Genomic DNA, 27,830 nt, shown 5'->3' with positions numbered 1-27,830 from the left:
ACAGTAGGCTAGACGGGGCAGTAGGCCAAGTAACTCCTCAGCAGTGACCCAGACTGAGTGAAGAAAGGGTGGGTAATCTCATTTCCTCATGGAATGAGAAGATTCTTTCAAGCAGCATAAGAAAAAATGACCAGTTATGAGGGAAAAAAGAACAAAATGGAAGTGGATCACTGTTCATCTTAAAAGGTTTTCAAGTCTGATGACAGGATTTTTTGATCTTCACCAGGTGCAAAGTTTTAGGAGATTCCAGCTCATTAATGCAGAACCTTAAGGCTCATCCTGAAGGAACCCATATTAGGTTCCTAGGGCTGCTAAAACAAAGTAACACAAACTGGGTGGCTTAAAACGTCAGAAACGTATTGCCTCACAGTCTGGAGGCCAGAAATCTGAATCAAGTTGTCAGCAGGACCGTGCTCCCTCTGAAGCCAGTAGGGGAAAATCCTTCCTTGTTTCTTCCTAGATTCTGGAAGAAGCCATCAATCCTTAGCATCCCTCACCTGTAGCTGCCTCAGTCCAGTCTCTACCTCTGTCATCACATGGTGTTCTCCCTGTGTGTTTCTGACATCACATGGCATTTTCCTCTTTTTATAAAGACAGCAATCATGTTGGATTGGGGCTCACCCTAATGACCTCATCTTAACTCAGTTACATCGACAAAGAACTCATTTCCAAATTGAGTCACACTCCCTGGGGGTTAAGCCTTCAGCATATCCTTTCTGGGGAACCCCAGCAGTTCATGTCCACATCTTACATGCATTCATTCACTCTCCAAGTATAAAACACCTGTGCTATGCCTGCTGACCCCTCCAGAAGCAGCTCCACAGAAGCAGGGTAGGTGTGGAGTGGGAGGTAGATAGAGGTGTTCAGGATACAGAGGCTGGATAAAATTCCAGCAGGGGCGGCAAGAGTCAGGTAAGTGACAAACAGAATGAAACCGAGAAATATTCACAATTTTGTGTAACACCTTACTAGAGTACAAAAACGAAAAGAGAGTAAGTAGCAGTGTCACGTTCCCAGTAGAGACCAATGAGATGAGGTCTGTAAAACACAGCAGAATGATCACTTTCTCTCACATTTAGTTCCAAAGTATATAGTTTTAAGGCAAGTTTACAACATTTTCTATCAGGATTACAATTTTTCTATTAAAATTAAGTTGTGCATATATACTCATGAAATCTTTTCCAAAATTTTTAAACATTGTATTTCAGAATAATTGTGCCAGGAAAGTAAGTTACCTAAATAAAGGCACTAAACTATTTGAAAATAGATCTTTCTGGTTTTTTTCAAAGATATATATTCATTAAAATTAGCTTAATACACATTGTCTCTTAGGAATATGACTGGCTCAGGTGATGCAGATTCTACTTCCACTTCAAATACATGTAGAAATGCTTGGTAAATATAACACTTTTTAAATACAAAACTAATCTTAAAGGAAATGCTAAGTTCATAAATGAAAGAATAAATACAAGCGTTGGTGCCTCTGCCCCTGGAAGGAAAAGAGTCCACCAGACCCCAGTATGGATCTTGACAGCAAAAGGTTAGGTTTTCAACACCTAGTTTTATTCAGGGATATGAGAGTTGGAAATAAAGCACTTAAATAAAGCCAGGACACTGATAGAGCCATCGTTTCCAAGAAAAAAGTGTCTACAAGTAACAAGGAAGCCTGTAGTCTGTTCAAAACACTGGATAGGGAAAAGTTAAGTTTTCCAAGAGAAATTAAAATTGTATACCTAATGAGGTGTGAGATCTAAATGTGCACTACCCAACTGGCACAAACACTCAAGCTGGGAAACGAGCTTTAAAAAGAAAAGTACATGGAAACTAGTGTTTCTCACAGAAGTAAATGGACAAACAACAAAAAGATACAGGTACTTTATAAAGAATCCAGATCACATACGACTTCCACAGATAAATAAGTGTGAATATGAGCTAAACCTAAGAAATGTTAAATCATTAAAGAAAATAAATCACTATGAGAAAGTCAACAAATACAAGAGGATAATCAGCATGCTATTTAAAACCTTCAAATAGTATAAGAAGACTCCAAAATAAGTATAAGTAGTAAAAAAAAAAATAAGAATATGAAATAAAGCACTAAGAAAATTAATGACACTATTTTAAAAGGCAGATTAGTAAAAGAATCAATCATCTTTCTAGAAATTAAAAAGACATTGTTACTAAAATCTAAAATGCAGAGAATGAGTAAAACAGTACATGGAAAATAGTTTGGAAAAAATTACCCAAAGCTGTTAAAAAAAAAAAAATTGTGAATACAAGGTTAAAACATAAAGAGCATAAATTGAGAAAGTCCAACATACTTCCAATAGGAGTTTCAGAAAGAATAATAGAGAAAATGGTGGCAACAGAGAAGTTTAAGAATAATAGTGGAGAATTTTCCAGAACAGAAAATCAGCCCACAATTTAAGCAAATAAAGTTAATTCTGAGCAGGAATAAAAAATAAATTTGCACCGAGTCACATCAGAATGAAATTTCAGAATACAATATCAAAGAGAAAAATCTTAAGAGCAACTTGGAGAAACAGAGATTACCTATAAAAGAATAACAATTAAAAGGATTGTAGATTCACGTCAGCAAAAATAGAGGCCAGAAGACAATGAAAAAATGTCAGTTTATAATTTTATACAAGCTAAGTAATTATTTAAATATAAGTTTTCAAACAAAAATAGAGAAGCAAAAGACAAAACAAAAACAAAAACAAAACATGATAAATGAAGAGATAAACTAAGATCATCAAAATGAATCCAAATCAGTAATTACAAGAAATATAAAATATTAATCTCAAGTGTAAGAAGGCAGGAATTCTAGGATAGGATTAAAAATAAAAATTATTTGCTATTTACACAAAACATACTTAATACTCAAATATATGGAAGTATTACATTTAATAAATAGGAAAAGATAAACCAAGACAATACCAAAGGAATAAAACCTGTGGTGGCAATATTAATATCAGGCAATAGAAATTTTAGGCAAAATTCATGTTAGAGATCAAGAAAATCATTACTTTTAATAACACAGGGACAGTTCCCCAGGAAGATGATCCAGAATGTACCTCATAATATTGTTTTAAAATATAGAACAAAAATGGACAGAAATTCATAAAGAAATATCCCTGATAATGGTGAATAAAATACTCTCAAATACAATTCATATAAGAATAAAACTTTTATAGATGTGAAACCTAGTTAAGGTTTAAGACAAATTATCTCCACAGTCTTCTTAGTTACATGACGCATAAGCCTATGAAACCACAGTTTAAAAAATCTTGCTCTGTCACAGATGATAAATTTTTAAATAATGAAGTTTAAATATAGTTAAGCTTCTTATGTCAAATAACTTTTTAAAAAGCAATAATCCTTTTTGACATAGTGCCTTTGTGTGTATAAAAAAACTTCCATAAACATCGATGCTCAGAAAAAGTAGGTCACAAAGTCACACAGAATATTAATAACTAAGAATAAGCCTAGGGCTCTTAACTGTAAAACTCAGTGTTCTTTACATGTTGCCAAACTGCCTCTCAAGCATCTTAAAGGATTCGATGGAAAATATAACCATTGATCCATTTATTTCATCCAGTATTTACTGGTGTGTATACTGTCTAAAAAGTGCTTATGATGATGAATCAGATACACACAGACCAAGCACAGTACCTTAAACACTGATTTCCCAGTCTTTCCATTTGTGGGTTTCCCCCATCTTTCTCACTGCTCCCTCTTGGTCCCCACTGTAGGCTACTCTTTCCCTGCCCAACCTTTACCTCATCTCCAGGATTCCACTCTGCCATGTTGCATTCTAGGTTTTCTGTACCCTCTGACTGGGCCATCTCATCATTACATTTCCCTCAAATATCAAGCACTGGTTAAGCTAATGACTCTCAAACCCATAATTCCAGTCTAGATCTCTGTTCTAAACCCAAGGACAGATATCCATTTCATATTGGATACCTCTACCTACATACACTCACTAGTTACTCAACTTCCTCATCAGCTGAGGGTTACTAAAGTAGATTTTGTGTCTCTGCTTCTTGGATCTCTACAGATTTATTCTTATTTCCCATTCTTTCCCCAATATTGCCTTGTCTAAACTTCATCAACACCACTAAAGGCACTGCCCTTAAAAATGGACTTGTCACCGTCAGAGCAAAAGGATGACCTTAGCTACTAGTTCACTAGAACATACAAGTTTCTACATATAAACTTCTTTGCATTATCTACTGTCCTCTCCCAGTTCCTCACTATTACACCCATTGGCTTTCATTCCCTCCTGACTCCTGTTGCAGAAGAGCTTCTCTTGCTTACAGAGATAGTCTAGTAAGGCCGATGGGGGTGTCAGCAAGATACTCCTCACAACTTCAAGTTTGCATGCTGAGAATGAAATTGGGAGAAGTGTAATTAACGAGATTAGCCATATGTACAAGAAATGTCCCTTAGTAATGAGTGGCTGAAGTGTTTCAGGAACATCCAGGCTCAGTGCCCTCAGTGTCCTCAGAAAATCATTAGCTTATCTAGGCTTGCAGTTAATCAACCGAATCATAAAGACATGAGATTTAGAGACAGACAGTTTAAATTCCAGCTAAACTACTTCTACTGTAATTTTGTTCAACCTATTTAACTTTTCTATGCCTCAGTTTTCTCATATATAAAATAAGGTTAGTGGTACTTCACATAATTATGAAGATTAGCTGAGTGAATTTATACATAGCTTGTACATAGTATGCATCAATAAGGAGTTATGGAGACTGGAATTATAGCTGTAGAAATAGTATTAATTGTGGTAGAAGTTCTTTGCCATTTTTTGTTTTCATGTGTAAATAAGAATTAGTATGAGCATAAATAAGATGTCTAAGGTCAGTTATGACCTGTACTGTAAAGCTGTCCCCAACAGGTCTAGGTCTAAATGAGCTAGTTCTCTTTCTCTCCTTTTTTCTTTTTAAATTACATGCCAATGACTCATTTATTTTATAACTGGAAGTTTGTACCTTTGACCTTCTTAGCTCACCCCCCACCTCTGGCAACCAACCACCAATCTGTTCTTTGTATCTATGGTTTTGGTTTGTTTTGTTTATTTGTCTTTTATATTCCACATATGAGTGAGATCATATGGTGTTTGTTTTTCTCTGTCTGACTTATTTCACTTAGTGTAATGCCCTCAAGTTCCATCTATGTTGTCACAAATGGCAAGAGTCCATTCTTTTCTATGTTGAATAGTATTCCATTGTATAGATATACCACAACTTCTTTATCTGTTCATCCATGAATGGACACTTAGGTTGTTTCCATTAGCCAGTTCTCTTGATACATACATTCCTACATTGTTCTTTCAGCTACCATAACTCAATAGCCATTAAAATCATCCAATTAACTTTTTTTATTCTGATTCTGTGCTCATCAACCAACCTGCTGTTTGTAACTTGACTTCCTAGGTAACCTTCTTATCTAGGAAAAATATACTGAATATCCCACAGAAATAGTCCAGTCCTTGTGACATGTATACATTCCATTATAAAACACTGGCATTCTGGACTTCTCTCTATTTCTTGTGAATTGATTTGGTAGAGTTCATCCCTGAGAGACTGGTTATCTGTGTGCAAATTGACATCGTGACATAAGAAATCCCTGGAGACGGGTATCCCTTGGAGATATTGCAGGTTTTGTTCCAGACCACCACAATAAAGCAAATATCACAATAAAGCAAGTCACATGAATATTTTGGTTTCCCAATGCATAGAAAAGTGATGTTTACACTATACTGCAGCTTAAGTGTGCAATAGCACCATGCCTTAAAAGAATACATATAATTAAAAAAATACTTCATTGCTAAAAAATTTAACCATCATCTGAGAATATATAATAATAATGAAAAAGTTTGAAATATTGCAAGAATTACCATAATGTGACACCGAGACACGAAATGAGCAAGTGCTGTTGGAAAAATGGCACTGATACACTTGCTTGATGTAGGGTTGCCACAAACCTTCAATTTTTAAAAAAAAGAACACAGTACCTGTGAAGAGCAGTAAAGCAAAGTGCAATAAAACAAGGTATACCTGTATTTGGTCCTTGCCCTCCCCTCTCTGTTTCCTGGCACACAGCTCCGAAAACGCTATGACTCTCTGAAATGATAAGTGTCTTTTTGTAGGTTAATGAGATGACTAGTGGCTGGGGGCCCCTGGAGAGACCCAAGGGATGGAGAGATGGTTGCCAGGGGAATCAACCAAGTGATTAGAAGGCTGAAATTTTCAACCCCACCTGCTGACCTCCTGAGAGAGAGAGAGAGGCTGGAAGTTGAGTTCAATCGCCAATGGCCAATGATTTAATCAAACATGCTTATGTTTTAAAGTCTCTGTAAAAATCCTAACAAATGGGTTTGAAGAACTTTTCCGTTGGTGAACACACAGAGATGCTGGGAGGATGGTGCTCTCAGAGAAGGCATGGAAGCTCTGTACCCCTTCCCCTATCCCTGGACCTATGCATCTCTTGTATCTGGTTGTTCCTAAATTGTATCCTTTTATAGTAAACTGGTAATCTGGTAAATAAACTGTTTTCCTGAGTTCTGTGAGTCATTCTAGCAAATTATGGAACCCAAGGAGTTCCATGTGGGAACCTCCATTTATATCCAGTCTGTTAAGAGTTCAGGTGACAACCTGGACTTGTGATTGGCATCTGAAGTGGTGGAGGAGGCCAAGGCAGTCTTGTGAGACTGAGCCCGTAACTTGCGGGATTTGACACTAACTCCAGGTAGATATTCTCAGAACTGAATTGAATTTTAAGTCACCTAGCTGGTGTCAGGAGTATTAGTCGGTGTGGAAAAGATACAAAACAAAAAAACAAACACAAAACAAACACAAATAGCCCTATACAGACCTAATCAAAGTTCTCCCTCTAAATGGATGATAATCTGACCATAACTTAACCTTACTGAAGTGATGCCCAAAGTGTCTGACCAGCATTACTCATGCCAAATCCATGTCCTCATCTTTCACTTTCAACGAAATTCCCCCTTAGTCCTGGGATACCATCCCCTTTTAGTTTCTTCCAAGATTTTCTCCCTTTTCTTTTGTGAAATTGTTCTTTCTGGTTCCTCCATCTTCCCACAAACGTATCTAAGTTCCCTCTATTCTAGATATTCTCTCATTTACCAGTTTTTCTCTCAAACTGCTATTTTTTTAATTTACATTTTTAATTGCAAATCTTCTTTAAAGAGTAATTTAAGATAAATATGGCTGATTAAACACACATTGACACAACACCCTCTCTCCTCAAAATATATAAAATTATAGAAATATTTTTTAAAGTAAAAGTAGCTACTTGAGCTCCATAGCCAAAAAGAGAAAACTTCAGGTGCCATAAACAAAGGAATATTCCACAGAGGTAAGCAAAAGATAAAACAAAAAATCTCATGAAAGCTGGGACCACACATGGGCTATGAGGTTTGGGGCACTGACTGAAACAGAAGGCCTGGGAACTAAGTCTTGCACTGCACAAATGGTAGGAGGCTGAAACCTACATGAAGATAAAACCCCAGGGAGAAAAATTGGGCAACAATTAGAAAATATAAGAAGCACGCCAATGCTTTAAATGACAATTGATAGACATATAAGTAAGAAAGTCTCTCTCTGAAAAAACAAATATGAAAGGAATTTTTAAAAAAATATGTTTAAACTTTTCAAAGAGAGATTATCACTTATGAAATAAAATAGACAATAAAATTATTTCTATACTAATAACCAAATAAATAAAATGTAGTAACCAAAATTTTCCCTTTCTCTGAGCACCCCATAGTATACATAGTCCCCATTAAGAATTCTGGTTCAGAAAAACGTAATGGACAAGCTTTCAAGAGACAGAGAATCCCAATCTTATACTAGCTGTTCCAGAGAGATAAAAAATAATAAAAATCATTAAACTTGTTTTACTAGGGCAATGAGTCCAGATATTAAAACTCTCAGATCATGAGAGGTGGCCAAATTTTACTTATGAAATATATATTAATAGCCAAGAAAAAAAAAACATTTGCAGATCAAACCCAATAGATTATATTAAAAATATGCTCACAAACATGTGCTTTTTATCCTTTCCTAGAAAACAAGAGTGACTAAGCAGTAAGAAAAATTGATCAACAAAATTTACCCTATCAACAGACTATGGGAGAAAAGTCATCTTACCACCTAAATATATTTTTAAAGCTCAATATCACTGATGAACACAGATGCAAAAATCCTCAACAAAATACTAGCAAACAGAATCCAACGGCACATTAAAAGGATCATACACCATGATGAAGTGGGGTTTATCCCAGGAATGCAAGGATTCTTCAATATATGCAAATCAATCAATGTGATACACCATATTAACAAATTGAAGGAGAAAAACCATATGATCATCTCAATACATGCAGAAAAGGCTTCTGACAAAATTCAACACCCATTTATGATAAAAAACCCTCCAGAAAGTAGGCAGAGAGGGAACTTACCTCAACATAATAAAGGCCATATATGACAAACCCACAGCCAACATCATTCTCAATAGTGAGAAACTGAAACCATTTCCACTAAGATCAGGAACAAGACAAGGTTGCCCACTCTCACCACTATTATTCAACATAGTTTTGGAAGTTTTAGCCACAGCAATCAGAGAAGAAAAAGAAATCCAAAACAGAAAAGAAGAAGTAAAGCTGTCACTGTTTGCAGATGACATGATACTATACATAGAGAATCCTAAAGACCAGAAAACTACTAGAGCTAATCAATGAATTTGGAAAAGTATCAGGATACAAAATTAATGGACAGAAATCTCTTGCATTCCTATACACTAATGATGAAAAATCTGAAAGTGAAATTAAGGAAACACTCCCATTCACCACTGCAACAAAAAGAATAAAATATCTAGGAATAAACCTACCTAAGGAGACAAAAGACCTGTATGCAGAAAACTATAAGACACTGATGGAAGAAATTAAAGAGGATACAAACAAATGGAGAGATATACCATGTCCTTGGATTTGAAGAATCAACATTGTGAAAATGACTGTACTACCTAAAGCAATCTACAGATTCAATGCAATCCCTATCAAACTACCACTGGCATTTTTCACAGAACTAGAACAAAAAATTTCACAATTTGTATGGAAACACAGAAGACCCCGAATAGCCAAACCAATCTTGAGAAAGAAAAACAGAGCTGAAGGAATCAGGCACCCAGACTTCAAACTATACTACAAACCTACAGTAATCAAGACAGTATGGTACTGGCACAAAAACAGAAATATAGATCAATGGAACAGGATAGAAAGCCCAGAGATAAACCCACACACATATGGTCACCTTATTTTTGATAAAGGAGGCAAGAATATACAGTGGAGAAAAGACAGCCTCTTCAATAAGTAGTGCTGGGAAAACTGGACAGCTACATGTAAAAGAATGAAATTAGAACACCCCCTAACACCATACACAAAAATAAACTCAAAATGGATTAAAGACCTAAATGTAAGGCCAGACACTATCAAACTCTTAGAGGAAAACATAGGCAGAACACTCTATGAGATAAATCACAGCAAGATCCTTTTTGACCCACCTCCTAGAGAAATGGAAATAAAAACAAAAATAAACAAATGGGACCTAATGAAACTTAAAAGTTTTTGCACAGCAAAGGAAACCATAAGCAAGATGAAAAGACAACCCTCAGAATGGGAGAAAATATTTGCTAATGAAGCAACTGACAAAGAATTAATCTCCAAAATTTACAAGCAGCTCATGCAGCTCCATATCAAAAAAACAAACAACCCAATCCAAAAATGGGTAGAAGATCTAAACAGACTTTTCTCCAAGGAAGATATACAGATTGCCAACAAACACATGAAAGGATGCTCAACATCACTAATCATTAGAGAAATGCAAATCAAAGCTACAGTGAGGTATCACCTCACACTGGTCAGCATGGCCATCATCAAAAAATCTACAAACAATAAATGCTGGAGAGGGTGTTTAGAAAAGGGAACCCTCTTGCACTGTTGGTGGGAATGTAAATTGATACAGCCACTATGGAGAACAGTATGGAGGTTCCTTAAAAAACTAAAAATAGAACTACCATACGACCCAGCAATCCCACTACTGGGCATGTACCCTGAGAAAACCATAACTCAAAAAGAGTCATGTACCACAATGTTCATTGCAGCTCTATTTACAATAGCCAGGACATGGAAGCAACCTAAGTGTCCATCGACAGATGAGTGGATACAGAAGATGTGGCACATATATACAATGGAATGTTACTTAGCCATTAAAAGAAACAAAATTGAGTTATTTGTAGTGAGGTGGATAGACCTAGAGTCTGTCATACAGAGTGAAGTAAGTCAGAAAGAGAAAAACAAATACCGTATGTTAACACATATATATGGAATCTAAGGGAAAAAAATGGTTATGAAGAACGTAGGGGCAGGACAGGAATAAAGATGCAGACATAGAGAATGGACTTGAGGAAATGGGGAGGGGGAAGGGTAAGCTGGGATGAAGTGAGAGAGTGACATGGACTTATATACACTACCAAATGTAAAATAGATAGCTAGTGGGAAGCAGCCGCATAGCACAGGGAGATCAGCTGGGTGCTTTGTGACCACCTGGAGGGGTGGGATAGGGAAGGTGGGAGGGAGACGCAAGAGGGAGGAGATATGGGGATATATGTATATGTTTAGCTGATTCACTTTGTTATAAAGCGGAAACTAACACACCATTGTAAAACAATTATACTCCAATAAAGATGTTAAAAAAAAAAAAAAAAGCCCAAAAGCATATGCTAAAACTCAATATTCATTTCTGGTTTTTAAAAAGCTGTTAAATTATAATTAGAAGAAAACTGTCTTAACCTGAGAAAATGTATTTACAAATATCTTTAGAGCAAACATTATGCTTAAAGAAGGAATTTTGAAAACATTTCTTTTAAAGTCAACCATAACAAAAAAAAAAAGACTGCATTATCTCTTCTGCTATGCAGTATTGTACTGGATGTTCAAGTCAATTCAATAATACAGTAAAAAAGAAATAAAATAGAAAGACTGAAGTGTAAGAAATAAATCCCCTCCTTTTCTTTCAGGTTGCATGATCACCTACATAGAAAACCTAAGTAAATTAGACGATCAGATTTTACAAAATGTATAAGAGGATTCAACAAGCTTGTTGAATATATAAAACATATACAAATGCTAGAATGCTGCTTGGGTCATGATCACAAATGGATGAGGTCACTGTGTGAGGGAAAAGAGCATCACCAACGGACACACATTCGTCTGCTTCCTTTTTCCTCTGTATGCTGAGATTGATCACCTAGCTGTCCCAAAATTTAGATCTGTGCAGAGAAAACAGGAGAGATTATCACTGGCCTTCACTGTAAGCTGCATGTTCCAAAAGAGCCTCATCAGAACTCAACACAAGAAGCACCGGCCGTAACCCAACTAATAAATGACATCCTGCTTCCTGTTTATTCCTTTGGGAATGCCCAAACCAAAATTTGGTTGGGGGGTGGTTGTTTTCTGTTTGAGGGTTTTTCGTTTGTTCATTTTTGCTTCGTTAATATAGGTCTAGAGCATCAAACTATCACCTTGAATGCGTATGCACACTAACTTGCTTTTGTGCATTGTCATAATGCATTTTTGTTCATGCTGTTTCCTCAATTAGGAATGATTTCTCCCTTCCCCAATCAAAAGTTTATTCGTCATAAAAAATCTGCTCAAATGCGTTCTCTTATGAAGCTTCCAGATACTTCCCAGTTAGCGTCATTCCTATGTTTATACGTGTCTGTTCCTATGTCCGTTTATGCATCACTGTGAGGCATCAAGCACTGCATAGGGAAGTAGCCTAACAGTATCTGTGGACTACTTTAAAGTTGATCCTAGTGTTGTCCAACAGCATTTTCTCCAATAAATGGAAATGTTATATATCAGCATTCTCCAGAACTGAAGCCACTATCTGGATATGGCTAATAAGCACTTGAAATGTGGCTGGTATGACTGAAGAAATGAGTTTTAAATTTTATTTTATTTTAATAAATTTAAATGTAAATAGTGGAACTCGAAAAGCTTTCTGTGACAGATAATGAAAATTATGTAGACTAATATGACATACTATTTGCCTTAGCTGACAAATAACTGAATTCAAATTCCTTTCCAACTTTAGTTATCATCTTACTTGCTGCTCTTTATAGATGGTCTCTGCAGTTGGGATGGACTTCATTAAGAAGAGAAATTTTAGTGTTGGTTTTAAAGGAATAGTTAACCCTTCAACAGTCAGTGTTAGGAATATTCCAGGCATGAGAAATGGGGACCACAGAAGTATGGAGGTGAAACTGTCTTTTACTGGAAAAAATTAGTTTACTTGAGGACAGATTGTGGAAGGTATAGGCTAAAACTCGTACTTTCTCTTGAAGATTATATCCCATCTACCTACCTCTAATATTCTACTCAAGGATATAGTTCCAGTATTTTGTCTGTTTCTCTCCAGTATCATCAATTATTCCCTCTATGTTTATTTATGGATTCCCAGTACAACATAATGAAGCTGTTATTTCTCCCATCAAAAAAGGGGGAAAAATAGCACTTCTTTTGGCTCCTTTTCCCCAGCAGCATTCATCTTGTTTCACCTCGTTTATCTCTTCCATTTCTCTATGATCCAGCATTTGACTGATGTTCATCAACCGACTGGCAGTATTTGACACAATTTGTTTAGAGTGGATATTAGTATCTTTAGTCAGGATTCAACAACACTCAAGGAGACACAGGCTACAGGTCCTCTGGGACACCATCCTATCTTGCTTTTCCTCCTACCTATCTGGCAGCTCCTTCTCAATCTCCGTTATAAATAACAGTCAACTCATCCAGAGAGGTTAATAACTTATCAAAAGACCACAATTAATAATTGAAAGACCTGGACACCAAACTCCATTGTCTCTGACTTCTAAGACAGTGCTGATTACAGTAATGTTAAATACTTTTATAGGCTGTGGGATAGAGAAGGTCCCAGAAAGAGTTATTTCCCACTTGACTGTGCCCCAGGGAAGGGAAAACACAGAGATTAGAGAAAGATTGCTTCTTAGACATAGTTGCTTCATCTAAAAACTCTCATTTGATGTACTCATGCATTGTGTGAGATTTCCTAGATCACCAAGTTAATAATAGCATGTGGTCCATCCTGGAACACAAAAACTTCACAATTATGGTCACTAGCAACTGATGTAGTCCACAGCTTCAGAAAGAAAAAGCCAGGGAGGGGGTGGATTAATTTAATTCATAAAATTAATTTAATCAGGTAAATGCATACTTGTACTATGGAATCATTATGTTCTCATGGTTGTTTCTTCCTGGGCATAAACAGACTCACAATTACCATATGAATTACCTGCATGAGAATCCAATCCTAATAACTTGTATTTGTTTAGTGTTGTTTGCTTTGCAAAATCTTTATATTTATTACCTCACTTAATGTAAGTGGAAATGGACTAAATTGATAAGAAGTACAATATTTGCAGCTTGCTTGAAAATCACTTAGAAAAATTTTAATTAATGTAGGGTATTGGCTCCACACCTGTGCCTTACAACCTGCCCAATGATTGCCCTCCAGGTGTACTTCAAGGTGTTGATCATTAATCTGTGTAGTCTAAGAATCCCAGAGTCTGATGACCTTATGGATGCTTTTTTTCCTATACATTGGTGAAAACTTCTAGAATTGAATATAGTGAATTATAAAACAGTGTTTCTTCTGTAAAGGTAGTAGAACTCTGAAATCTTTCTCTTCTGGTCCAAACCACACAAATAAGCTAGCAGTCTAGGGCAATAGGCAAAGTCCATCTGTTTAGTCGGGCATTTATCCAAAAGGAGAAAAAGATTTTATTTTCTCTTGCATGGATTTTTTTTTTAATTTAAATATACCTAGTAAAGGAAACTGAAACTGAGCCATGACGGCTATACTTGAACGTGCTGAGAATAATGCCTCTTCTCAGTATTTTTTTCCTAAATCTTCTCATACTCCACCTAACCACCTTCATGTAATCAAATATTTATATTTGCCACTAGATATTGAAATTAATATGTTCACATTATTTCTCTCTTAAGATTTTACAGTGAAGGGGCAAGTTTTCTTTTAGATCCTCTAGCTCTGCGCTCTTAGTTACCTGTTCAACAAATGCCTTCCTCACTGTACTGTAAGCTCCAAGAGTGCCAGGGCTGATCTGCTCCCCACTGTACACTGGCATCCAGAACGGTACCTTGACAAACAACAGTTTCTTTTCGCACAAGAAGTTTGCTCATTACTCAATATTGAATGTACAGTTAAGTCAATCCTTCTGTCAAAAACATTCTAAATGTGTAGATAAATACTTACGAAATGCCACAACTTAGATTCTTCAGATTTCCAATTCCGATTTCCTGACTGATATGAAGATGGAGTGCAAAGCAGTGTATCACAATACCAAGCCTCACTCATGACTTGAAAAGTCTGAATGCATAATGTGTCGTGTGATCTGACCATGATGGAAAATGAGGATGGATTCACCTTAAATGGAGAGCAGTATTTACCTACAATAACTAGCAGAGCATGGGCAGTATTTTTTCGGAAGTAGAGTTGTTATAAATTTGAAACAATAACAATGTAAGTCATCACTAGATGCCAACCAAAAGATCAGAGGGCACAAAACCTCTAATACAGCAACATGGTGTGTACAACTGAGGCAGATAAACTCTACGTGTACTGAAAGCTCACCCCCATCTCTGCACAGGGAAACTGACAATACAGGAAGAAATGGAGGGAAAGTGAAAGGAAGGGAGAAAGAGAGAAAAGGAGGGAGGGAAGGAGGAAGATAAAGAAGGAGGAAGATAGGGAGGGAGGGAGGCCACTTAAAACAAATTTACCTTAGATTCTTCTTGCATTAACTAGAACATAATGACTAATGTATTTCACAAAAGAATGCACTTTTTGCCAACACAAATGCTTAGCTGACAAGAACATGTAGAGTTAGCTCAGACCTATCTTGTAAATGCAATAAGATTCAGTTATATCCAAAGGGCAAATCTGAAGGATTCGGGAACTGTTGTCCAGCAGTTCATTAGCATGAGAGACCTAAATGGCTCTTGGGAAGGAACCTACCCTCAGGCTAAAGAAGAGCAGCAATTTCATATACAGCATCTAACTAATATTCAGATGTGTCCTCAGCCCCAGAGCCCATGAACTTGCCCCAAGTCTACTATAAATGGCTGTGATTAAACTAAAGTCACTTCAGAACAGCTTCTGACTTCCTTCCAGCTGCAGCTTTGGAATCCACAAATAATGGAAGCTACAGTTTTGGCAACAGCAAGAGGCACATTTGCAGAAGTTTTCCAGAACCATCTCCACCATCATGGTACCAACACTAGAGCAAGAGGCTGCTCTTGAATATTCTGAGATACCACCTACAGGATTCTCTGGAGGGGAACTGAAGGTTCCACAAGAGTAGGGAGAGGTGAAATCAGAGAAACACTGATGCTATAATTGTACACCTCTTAACTCTTAACCTGTGTGATCTGGTGAAAAACAAAATGCACATATTCTTGAAACAAATAAACAATTTTAAAGCTTCCAAAAGGCCAATGCAAAACTATTCTTATTTATATGTTAAATGTTTCTGGTTTTCATCTTCTGAGTCAGTGCCAAGAGCAAATCGTGCACATATCACATAGGACTATAAAATGAACCACAAATAAGACTTGTCAGACAGCAAGTGGTTCAGCTATGGACTAGCTTCACACATTACCTCTCTAACACACACAGCAGCTGCACTGCAAAGAGTATGTTCTGACTGAAATCTTAAATAAGTGGAAAATGATAAAATCACAACTAGGATTAACTCAATAAACAATCTCAGTCTTCAGTATATTAAAAAAAACCAAAACAAAACACTAGTAAACTCTTTATATCATGAATGCCCAAGACTTTCATATAATTTTTGAATGGACTTATTATTCCAGACTAGAAAAGTCAAGACTAAGACAAGCTCCAGAATATTATACATTTGGTTTACATAAATAGAAGTATCTCAAAACTCAAGCCTAAATACCTGATAAAAGGATAATGGAGTTGAAGAGCTGATCTTCCTGTATTGGATCTCTGAATTGCTCAAATTCACTCTCCAAGTTTGTGCAGACCATACATTAGTAACTTCAGAAAACTCAGAATTCAACTAATCTCATGCAGACACAGCATACTAGAAGGCCCCAATAAATGTTTTAAAAGTCTAATTGTTTCTTTTAAGCCTTTTTCCATTGATTTCAGTAAGTTAAGTAACATTACCAGAATCTGGCTTTGAAATTAGACAGATTTGAGCTTGGTTTCCAGTTCTACCAATTACTAACTGTAGTCCTTAGAAAAGTTATCAGCCTCTTTGAGCAAGTTGACTGACCTTGTAATGATGACTACTAATGCCCCACAGAGTTTTATAAAGATAAAGGAAATAATGTGTGTATCACACCTAGCACAGTACCTGGTACACAATACACACATAACTGGTAGACATTACTGTTACTTCGATTGATGCTATTACATAGAGTACTTTTACTGTTACTACTACTTAATACCACTACTACTACTACTATTATTATGACTATTACTACTACTACTAAGGGACCAAGGATGAGCACTGGAAACTCTGGATGTGAGAGCAATAAGTAGAGTTCATTTGTTTTCAACTATAGAAATCCAAGAATAAAAGTGATGACTGTAAAATTTCTGGATATTAAATCATCCCTAACAAATTTTTGTCTATAGAGATGATTATGGAATTAACATTAGCTTGGCATGCTTGCAGAATAATTAATTAAAACACAGAGAGAATCCCCTCTCTTTAGCCATCTTATACTTTGGAAAGCCCACCCAAAATATGCCGGAATACAAGAACAGCTTCAAATAACAGTGGATATCTTTTTAGGATTTTAAGTATCTAGTGATTGGCAATTAGAAATGACAAAATAAAATAAACATACCAATGGTATTTTTTTAAGCAGAGGGCATATTGAGGAAGACCATAGAATGTTGCAGATACTTAGGCTTGTACCAAGGAGACCGCTAGTGACATGCAAGACAAGGTCTCTAATGTCAAGGAACTTACAACATATTATTACAGATAAAGCAAGGGTAACCACCCAAATCATCACAACTTCTAAAGGCTACAGGTTAGCTAAAGATGTGATCAGTGAAGAGTGAAACAGTCGCATAACATTTCATGAAAGTGGTCAGAGATGCTGGAACTGAGCCCTGAGACAGGTAGCAGAGAGCAAAAGTAAGAGTTTCCAGGCAAGAGATTTATCATAAACCAAGTCATGGAAAAAAGACTGAGGTTTATATATTTGTAGGAACACTGGGATCACTGGTTTGCAAAGCATTTTGCCAAGTGGTGGGACCTAAAATTGTATATAAATCAGCAAGCTGGTAACTTGAGAAAATCTGTTTAGGGCAAATTAGTCTATATCAAAATGCCACATGATTTGTGGATGGTAAAGACTGCAGACAAGAAAAATTTGTAAGAGGCTGTAATAATCCATAAAGACTGTAATAACCAGGACAGAGGGTTTGGGCGGGGTGATTACAGAGGAATAAAAGGGAAGAAGCAATATGAGAAAGAGTCTAAGGGAAGATGGGCAGGACTATTAACTGACTGGATATGGAGATATGTGTCTAATGAGGAAAAAAAGTGAGTCCAAGGTTAAGCCTGGATGCTTGAAGAGAACCATGAGATCCAACAGAAATGGAGTACAGAGACTAGGCCAAGAAGAGGGGAGCCAGATAAAAATTATAGCAGATGGGTTGAGATAAGAGTGTGCCTGTGAGGCGAAGCTGTAGATTTGGGCACCACCAGCCTTGAGGTGTGTGGGACCCGCCAGAGCAGAAGGCATCCACAGAGTTGGAGGACAAGGACTTGATCTTGGAGACGCTCATAACCAGAAGACAATAAGTGACAGGAGCCAATGGTGAGGGGACTTTAGGAAGTAGGGGAAGTGTCTTTAAGAATTTCTCAGAAACCATCGCTATGAAACAAGCTCTACATGTCTTCTGAATTACATATATGATGATAATGGTAAGTTGGGATTTAAGCAAAAAATTTTTATAATGTGTCCCTATGTGCCAGACACAGTCTAGGCAATGGGGACAGAGAGAAAGCCAATGAATTGGAAATGAGGTCCTCAGTCTCTGCCTCCTACCCATTCAGAGTCACTGATGCTCAACGACCACCCAGACTCACTCAGTTCCAGAGAGAATCCAGACCAATGCAATTAGGATCAGGAAGGCAAGACCCAGAATCAACCTTGCTACAGGAAAGCTGATACCTGATATTTCAAAGCTGATACCTAGATATATCCACAGTCAGTACTTTCCCCCCGTCTCCAAAGTTTATCCCCATTTTATGCCTTGATCGTAACCAAAACTGTTCCCCCTGAGGACAATGCAACTTGGATTACTCCTGAACTTCTCTGAACTCAACCTTGCAAGAAAGGAGTCATCACCACTAAATTAGGCCCATCCTTTTCTAGATTCCTTAACTTCCCTACCTATAGCCACTCAGAGGGATTTTTAATGGATACTATTTTAAGAGGGATCTGAGAGTGGTAAAATTATGCTAAAATGTCTCCAATTTCACATGTATCTCAAGAAAAATATTCACTAACGATCCCAAAATAATCTTCACTCTTTCAATGAAAAGGGTAGCCTCAGCTTTAACTTTCTAATTGAAAACTGAGCAAGGCAGAAGGACTCTCCACCTCTAGGGAGGTCCCCAGACATCGGAGTCAGTGAACTCCCAGCAAGATAGCCCTAATAGAATTACATTTGTCCTCCAGCAGTGGTTTGTTTCTGTTTATCAGAGCTTACAGTCTTCTGCCCCTTAGTAGTAATTGCTCTTTTTTGGTTCCATGCACTCTTTTTCAAAACTGAAATTGGAAAAGAAATGCATAAGAAGACATCCAAAAAGACAAAAGAAAAAAGAAAACTTAAATAGTCCCAGAGTATCAAAAACAAAACAAGAAAAATTCTTTGCCTAGATGTAGTCAGGATTTAGCCTTGCATTAAGAGCCAAGATATTCCCTCAAGCTGCAAATCAGAATGCAAAATTCAAATTCCATTTACTTAATCAGTAGCTTATAATATTACAACAGCAATGAATCTAGTTTCCAAAGACTAAGGAAGTAAGATACAAGGGCAATGACTTATAGTTACAGTTTTGTCTACAAATCATTGATTTATTCACTAAGTGGGTTTCTTTCTTCTGATTTTTAGACCTAGTCTGGATTCAAAAGAGATTCAGTTCAATAAATATTTGTGCAGTATGTGAAGATGAAAAAGTTTCCATAGCCCTAACCTCCAGGAGTTCTAATTATGAGGTCAGTTCAAAATCTTAACTAATCAGGGACCAAGGTTGGTAGGAATTGAGACTGAAACAGCAGAGAGGAATGTCGGGGCCAAGGAAGTGAACTTTATTCTGTGTGCTTGGAGGAAGGGGTAGACATTGAACTATTTTAAGCTGGAGCGTAATGCGAACCAATCTGCATTTTAGACAGATCGCTATGGTGATGATGGGCTGGAGGAAGGCCAGTTGGGAGCAGGGAGAATGAGAGGGCCCAGAACTGCAGCCACAGCAGTGGCAAAACAAAAACAGGTGGGGAGGGTGGGAGGGAGGGAGATGCAAGAGGGAAGAGAAATGGGAACATATTGTATATGTATAACTGATTCACTTTGTTATAAAGCAGAAGCTAACACACTATTGTAAGGCAATTATACTTCAATAAAGATGTTTAAAAAAAAAAAAAAAAAAAAACAAAAACAAAAACAGGGCTGCTCGGAGAGACAGACGATGAGTAGAATCTGATTGGATCTGGGTCGAAAGGAGAGAGAGGAATCTGTCTCCTCTGAGAGTTCTGTCATGCTGCCCACCACATTCCCAACATTGAGAGTCCTGTAGGAGGGAGGCAAACATCTTGCTGCTTCCTTATCTGGCCAGCTATATATTCTAAGTTCTAACGGCCGCAAGAGTTCTTCAAAGTGAGCTGGGATGATCCAGTCTGATCTTCACGTTTGCTATTGTTGAATTTATTCTCACTTTTTCTTCACCATGCCTGATGCAATGGAAATGACACAAAGCTAGGGAAGTCTGGTGGTCTTGGGATTTTAATACTGGCTTTTCTGATAATGAGCAATGTGACCTTGGGCAAATCACTTACCTTCTCTAAATCCCATATTGTCTATAGCTGGGGATTACCTCAGCTATAAATAAAATCCCTTCTAGACACATCTCTTATTCATGCCAAGTAATTCTGTTCTATCCACCAGTTACTAGTATACAAAGAAAATACTGATTAACCCCCAAAGCAGTTCAGATAGGTTATATACTAAGAGACTTCTTGAAAAGGAAAGCCCCTGAAGCACAACAAAGAAAAAAACCATAGACTTCTCTGAATTAAAACAAAGACATCAAGAAAGCAAGACAAGTCAATGGAATTTGATTGTTGGAAAAGTGCTGATCGTGAATTAGACATCTAAGTTCTTTAAGAAAATCACCCAATGAGTTTAACTGTCTGGGACTGAAAACTAAGAAGAGGTGTGTGCCACTCCTGAACCAGTAAATCTCTATTCCCTAGTTGCTGAGTTAACTTCTAATTCTCACTGGCCATCTTGCAAATGGATTATTTTTTAGTGAAATAAAAAATTGCTGTTTATTTTTTCAGTTGTTTTTGTTGTTGTTGTTTTTGTCTAGTAGCCTTATCTCCCTGTGAGAATCTCCCCATTCTTTCGGGGACCTGCCTCATTAGCCACTCTAGGTTCATGGTCTGGGAGCCTCTGTCTTACTCTGTAATCTTGACTCCCTTGTTACAGCAATTTGACCATTCTTTGGGTTTCTGACCTAACCTGACCACTGCTCTTCTTTAAGATTTTTTCCTGTGGAACCGAGAGGTAGAATCCTTTCCTTCCTGATGCTAAAACTGGAAAGATACAGCCTTCAAGCTGTCAGTGGGAGAAGATGTTCTGCTGAGAAAAAAAAAAAGGGATGAGAGATGGAAAGAAAAAGGGTTCAAACGTCAGTCCTTAAGACCCCTGGAATTGCTCCTTGCCTTGTCAAAATTTCTCCTTTTGATTCTTAAGCCTAGATTTCCTGCCAAAACTAGTTCAAGTTGGATTTCTATATCTTGCAACCAAAGAGGTTCTGACTGATGTAGTAATTTTCACCATAAGGAAGAAATATGGAAAGGAATGGTTTAGATCACATAAAGATCACGACTGGAAAAATAATTTAAGTACTCAAATACTAGTGGCATGTTAGCAATATCATCTTTAAGCATGTTGAACAACTATATATATATATATCCTCTTAAGTACAGTACTTGCTGAGCCAAACAAACACAAAAGTGGTCCTTGTCAATAAACAATTATAATTTATATGGTTTTGGTTTTGTTGTTATTGTTGTCACCAAAATGCAAAAAGGTTTGAGTCATTTGCAAGAACTTTGTGAATTTCCTTTTTAGATGCTGTTGATCTTCAGTAAAATAGGTAGGAAAGAAAAATCCATGAGATATGTAAAGCTGGATGCCTACATAGATTATAGCCTCACAGGACATTGTTAGGGACAATGTGGCACAGGACATGTACCTACCCATCAATGAAGGCCATCTGGACCATGCCAAGGGACACAGGACATTGTTAGGGACAATGTGGCACGGGACATGTACCTACCCATCAATGAAGGCCATCTGGACCATGCCAAGGGAAAGCAATTGAGCTACACTGAAATGGCTGGTCTGTCCATCATTCAAGTTGATTCTGAGAACAAAAGAAATTAAAATCATTTTCCACCTAAGGAAAAAATAGGCTCAAACAGCTGGGAAAAAAAGATAAGGGGAATAAAAATGAAAATAACTACAAATCATTTTTCATGAGAGTCACTTGCTAAACTTGAACAGCTGGGCCTTAAAAGGCTTGGGACATGTTCAACGAACGAATGTTAAATTCATTACATTCTCACTTCTGCTCTGTGGTAAACCAGTTTGACAAAGATCATCTTCACAAATTGTTTTATTATCAGATCAAGTATGTAAATTGGGGGAAAGTGAGTTCCCAAGAAGATAGGAAAGATAAAAGAAAAATTGTCTTAAGAAAAGTGGAAAAACAGATTCACATACAAAGAACTTTAAAGCAAGATTCTTAATCTTTTTGTTCCATAGATCCTTTTGGCAATTTTGTGAATCCTATGGGCCCCTTCTCTGTCTCAATAAAGAGTATCACCATTTCCCCAATTTTCTAAGTCAAATATTCAGAATCCCTTATTTCCCTTAACCACAACTCAAAAATAAGCTGTCAACAAATTCTGTTAGCTCTACCTGCCCCCCTCCAATGCTTTCACCCTAGCCAAACTTACCTGATCTAAGTTACGGCAAAGTCCTACTAACTATACTGCATCTACCCAACCCCTGTCCCATACTCCAATCTATATATGGCAGAAAAAAACTATTCTTTAAAACTTCTGATCATGTTAGCTCACTCCCTGCATAAAACACCCCAACGACTTCACAGTTTAATTTGAATAAAACCAAAATATCTTACTATGGTCTACGAGACCCTACATGATCTGAACTCTGAACCAATGATATGAAAATGAAGGCTAACATTTGTTGAGGACCTACATATCCCAGGCCCTGGTCTAATTGTTTTTTATGTCTTGTTTTACATCTTTCAGTAATTCCATGAGTTGTGTATTCTTATTTACACCTACTTTAAAGACCTACTTTAAGAACTCAAGACACAGATAAGTTAGGTAATTTGTGCAAAGCCAAATAAATAATAAATGCCAGGTCTGTTATTTAAACCGAGGCACTAGAGGTTAGGTTCAAAAAAAGAGTCCTGAGTCTGGATTCTTAATCACTATACCATTTCACTTCTCACCTCCTCCCCTTCCCCTGCCTCTCATAACACTGTGCTCCAACCCTGCGTCTTTCTGTTCTTTGAATATACTGAGCTAGTTCCCACACTCAAGGATTTGCATATGCTGTTCGCTTTTCTGGAATATTCTTCCCTCAGATCTCCATGTGGTTGACTCCTCATTACTCAGGACTCAGCTTATTATAGGTACTGATAGTGGCTTATCCAAATGTAGCCCCTCTTTTGTCCCAAGTTAATTAGTTGTTTAACCTTCTTTGGTCATTCTTATACTTAAGAAAAATGACCCAAACTCAAGTTCCAGGGGCTGAATCTTTATTTAAAAAAAGCTAAGTCTTAGGCTCTAGGCCAGTCATAGGAATTGCATTTCCTATGCAGGTGACACAATTTTGGCCAATAAGATGTAATGTGCAGTCTGCTGGGAACAGAGAGCTTCTTGCTGATAAAAAATAGACTTAAGGGAAGAAACTGTCCCTTTTTACTTAAAGACTCTGCCTAAGGTGTGTGAGGATGGAATGCCTAGAAGTGATGCAACCATCTCTCAAGCAAGGCAGTAGGTATAGTCCACACACTGAGATAGATAGGCATGTAAGAACTGATGTTCTCTTACACCCACTGGCCTCTGATTAACTAATCCTAGAGCCCTGCTACCTGAAGACATCTTTTTTATGTAAGATAACAATGTCTTCTATTCTTTAAACTATTTCATGTTCAGTTTTTTGTCACTCATAGCTGAAAGCATTCTGGCTGATCCACAGTTAGTCACCTCTCCAGAGAGGACTTCCCAGACCATCTTACAAAAGTTATTCTCCCCCAGTCACTCTCTATCACATTCCCATGTTTATTTTTCTTCATAGTACCTATCATCTGAAAGTATCTTCTTTATTTACCATTTGCCTTCTTCCCTCAACTGTAAATTCCCCAAGAAAAAGAACTACCTCCACTTTTGTCCATTGCTAAATCTCTATTTCACAGAATATCATCACACTCTTCCTCTTAAAATCTATGTGACTTCAGAAAAATGTGTTAATATCTCTGTGTCTTAGTTGGATTATAAAGATCAAATTCATTAATTCATGGAAAGTGCTTTAAAAAGAGCATGACACACAGTTAATGCTCAATAGCTTAGTTACTATTATTGCTATTCTTATAGAGGCACTAAATAAATATTAGTTGAATGAATGAGAATATAAAAACCTGAGTCACAAAGATGTGATGTATTCACCCTCTCACTTGGAACATGATGATAGGAGGACTTGTCTTTCTCAAAAGAAACAGATTTTTAAGAGAAGTGGAGTAGGGCTAAAGGTCAAGAACATTAACCTCTGCATAGAAATCTTCATTTCCTGAAGAGAGAACACTGAGTAGCAATAAAAATAATGGTGGCCATTTTTGGAGCACCCACCATGGTGCAGGAATTAGACGTGAATTAGACAGGTGAGGTTTCTGTCCTTATCAGCAGTGAAAGAGACTTCAGCCATCCATGAATAGACCACACATTTTATTTGGCTAAATGCCAACTATGTAACAGGTGCTTGAATATCATTAATGAAATTTAATCTCTAAAGCAACAAGGAAACAATGGGAGGAAATGACCACTTCGGACCTAGTTCTGACAACAAGAACTGATTGGTAAAGTCAAAGTAATGTGAACTTTAAAAGAAAGTGACCATGTTATCCTGAATTTTATTTTTTCCAAGGACAGCATGAATTGTACACTCCATGTGAATGTCTTCAAAATGTTTAGAGAAAAGATATGCATTATTCATGGCATGAGACTCCTAAAGAGATTATGACTCAAAAGTGTTATGATGTTCTCAAAAATGCAATTTTGAGTGCAATTGAAAATGATAAAATAAGGAGAAAAGTAGAAAGAAAACTTAAAAAAATGTAGCTACAGATATTTTTAAAAGAAAAAAGTACAGTTGAAAAGTATCCGTATCTATCTTACTCTCCATCTTGGTAAATGCAGTGCCAACGCAGCAAATAGTCAAAAAGTATTGTCAAATGAATGAATAAATGAATGAACAAATGAACAATGAATATGAGAGTGGTAGGGCCAGACAGACTCATATCAGAAAGATTAAGGTCTCAAATGAGCTGAGATTTGAGAAAAAATTAAAATACCAAAGTAACTTATGGTTTTATTTGGAACAAGAGAAGGCCATAAGTTTGAGCTACTGATATAATAATGATACATTTTTCAACCTTCAAAACTCAGACTAAACACTATTAGGAAGAAATTGAACCCCCAAAAGACTTTCTTGGTCAACACCTAAATGAATGTATATCTCCTGATAATGATGAATTTCAAACCACATTATGAAAATAATTTGCAATTGAGATCTCTGGGTACTAAGAGCAGTATTAGAAGATTAGGACTAGATGAAAGAGCCAAAATAGTGAATTCCAAAATTTGAAGAGAGGTGAGCTGTGGTTGATTCCTGGTGCATTCTGAGTGACTGATCAAAAAAGCAAATACTACCACATTTCCTCCTTGGATACCACTATTAACCTTATAGACCACTCTTAATCTGGTAGATCATCTGGGCTTACACAAGAGGGCTTATATTGCTCATGATTTGATCAGAATGTTTTTGAGACAGTCTGGAATAATAAGGTTCGGATACTAGTTTAATTTGGTGAATTAGTCACTGGCTACGTTGATGTACCCTTATAGCCTAGCAGTCAGTTGACTCCCCTGGTCACCTCAGCCAATGATTATAACACCATTCCCCCCACCTACATCTTATATCTCTGTCCTGGTTTATTTTTCTCTCCCAAACACTTATCACTCTTTAAGGTACTTTATATTATTTATCTCATATATTTTCTGTCTTCTCCACTTAAATTCAAGTTCCCTGAGGATAAGTATTTTAATCCATTGTATTCACTGCTTTATGTTCAGTATCGAGCAGAGTGCCCTGAGTGTTCAGTGAATATTTTCTTCACTGAATGAATAAATGAATGACCCTTGAAATATTGTGTCTTAAGTATAAAAATGAAGAAGGATATAGGCCCACCGAGTATTTTTGAGGGGGGCATCAACTGCAGAACTTCCAAGCATGTCACACAAAGAATGGAAAAATAAAATGAATATTGTTAGCCTAGGGGAGAGGAGACAGGAGGGAGTGGGAAGAGGAGGATGGAAGTTGGTTTGACATGGTAGAAGCTTCAAGTATCTCAGGACTCTATTATGGAAAGGGATTATCCTATTCTGTTTCTATTTCTAAATGCTCAACTGGTATAAATAAATGATTGTTACAGGCAGATTTCAACTCTATTTTACATAGTCCAAGCTTTCCAGTGATGTCCCAGTTGCCACTGAGGGAGCACATTTCTCCTTCTTGAAGGTTTGAAATGAATGAAAAATTCATGGGGATGATGGTCAGACTATAGAATCTTAATATTGTGCCAGACTATGATACGTTTATTCTGTGAATGAAATCATACAGCTTCCTTGTACTGAATGTATCATTTGGACAAATGGACACAGAGAATATATTTACAAATAAGCATAGGAATTAAACTCAATAGTTTGCAAATATAAACCTGATTTAGTAATCTTTCCAGCTTTCCGAATCAGTTGAAAAAGTTTTAAGACCTATAAGTGCTCCCCTATATGAAAATAATTCCCAATTTCTCTCTTAATTTTTTGATACTAATCTTCCATGCCCCCTCCTTCCTCTCCTTTTTTCTCACCATACACACACACACACACACACACACACACACTCAAATTTTAATCACTATAAAGATTACTGACTCATATTTCTAGAATTCCCTCAATCTTTTCCCAGATTTAACTTAAAAACAGAGGCTAAATGGTGCTGCTGGAACGTCTCCTCTTGATATACAAAAAAAAATTTTGCAGATTTGAAAAAGAGTAGTACCCTAACTTCCTTTCAAAAGCTGAGATTCCATGCTATCACCCTTTCTGTCAATAGAAAAAGACCCACATGTGTCCTGAAGTAAACTCTGTGTCTCAAGGGAGGAGACCACGAGGATTCTTTATATCTTCCCACAGGACCAAGTATAATGCCTCAATTAAGTAACTGGTACTCGAAATAAATGTCGACTGTCAAATACATAGTTTTCTGAAAACCTGGCAGAAGGTGCTTTAGAAGAATTTGTCTCTATCCGAACTTCTACACTTTTGAAGGTTCCAAAGGACTTTTATAAAGGGACATAAAAGAAAATTTAAATAAACCAATATATTAATAATCATGCTTCGAATGGATCTCATAGGATTAGAACTGTCCTACTTCATTTAGATTGCTTTTAATAGATGTGACTTTTCTAATTTTCTTGATTACAGTTTCATAGGTAACACATTCATCAGCTGTAGTCATCTTTTTCCGTTCAGATCTAGATAAAATTGGACTAATTCCCATTCCACATCCTATTGAAAGTTTAATGCAAGCCTTAAGAAGAAGGTAAGGTGGGGAATGTGTGTTTGGGATGAGGAGGGTAGGTTCTCATGCTACCTCCAAACTCATCTGCCTCCAAACTCTTACTTCTGCTAGATTAGCTCAGTGTATGGTTCATCTCACAGTCTCCACAATCTGCCAAGTTCTACACAATACCTTCCATATGAGTAATTCAGCCCCTTTATCTCCACCAAAAAGCAAGAAGGAAACAAACAAAAAGAGGTGTTGAGATATCCTTTTATGTAAAGCAGACTTCACAGAAGTTTTTAGAACAGAGGGAGTTTATATCATGAGAACACACACACACACACACACACACACACACACACACACACACCCCTCAAAACTGAATATTAGACATTTCTCTTCTTCAAATGGCCCTTTCCACTAAGTGGGTCCCAGCTCCTAAAAAGTTCTATAGGTCTCCTTCTCCTTGTTTTCCAT

The 27,830-nt window shown here is 36.9% G+C and overlaps 1 long non-coding RNA gene across 3 annotated transcripts in view; it reads right to left on the bottom strand.

The window, feature by feature from the left end:
- The window catches only part of LOC309634947, a 429,791-nt gene that overhangs the window by 226,926 nt on the left and 175,035 nt on the right, over window positions 1–27,830 (bottom strand). The window contains exon 6 of one of the 3 annotated variants that reach the window (XR_014248513.1): window positions 21,677–21,843. The exons of 1 other annotated variant lie outside the window; for it this stretch is intronic. This is a non-coding gene — a long non-coding RNA (uncharacterized lncRNA). The remainder of the gene's footprint in view (window positions 1–21,676; window positions 21,844–27,830) is intronic. One more of the 3 variants, XR_014248514.1, reaches the window with a different exon arrangement.

The sequence above is a fragment of the Balaenoptera borealis genome, assembly GCF_965194805.1.
Source record: "Balaenoptera borealis genome assembly, chromosome: 9".
NCBI classification, from domain to species: domain Eukaryota; kingdom Metazoa; phylum Chordata; class Mammalia; order Artiodactyla; family Balaenopteridae; genus Balaenoptera; species Balaenoptera borealis.
The sequence above is the reverse complement of the archived record's forward strand: the minus strand, read 5'-3'. Positions and strand labels throughout refer to the sequence as shown.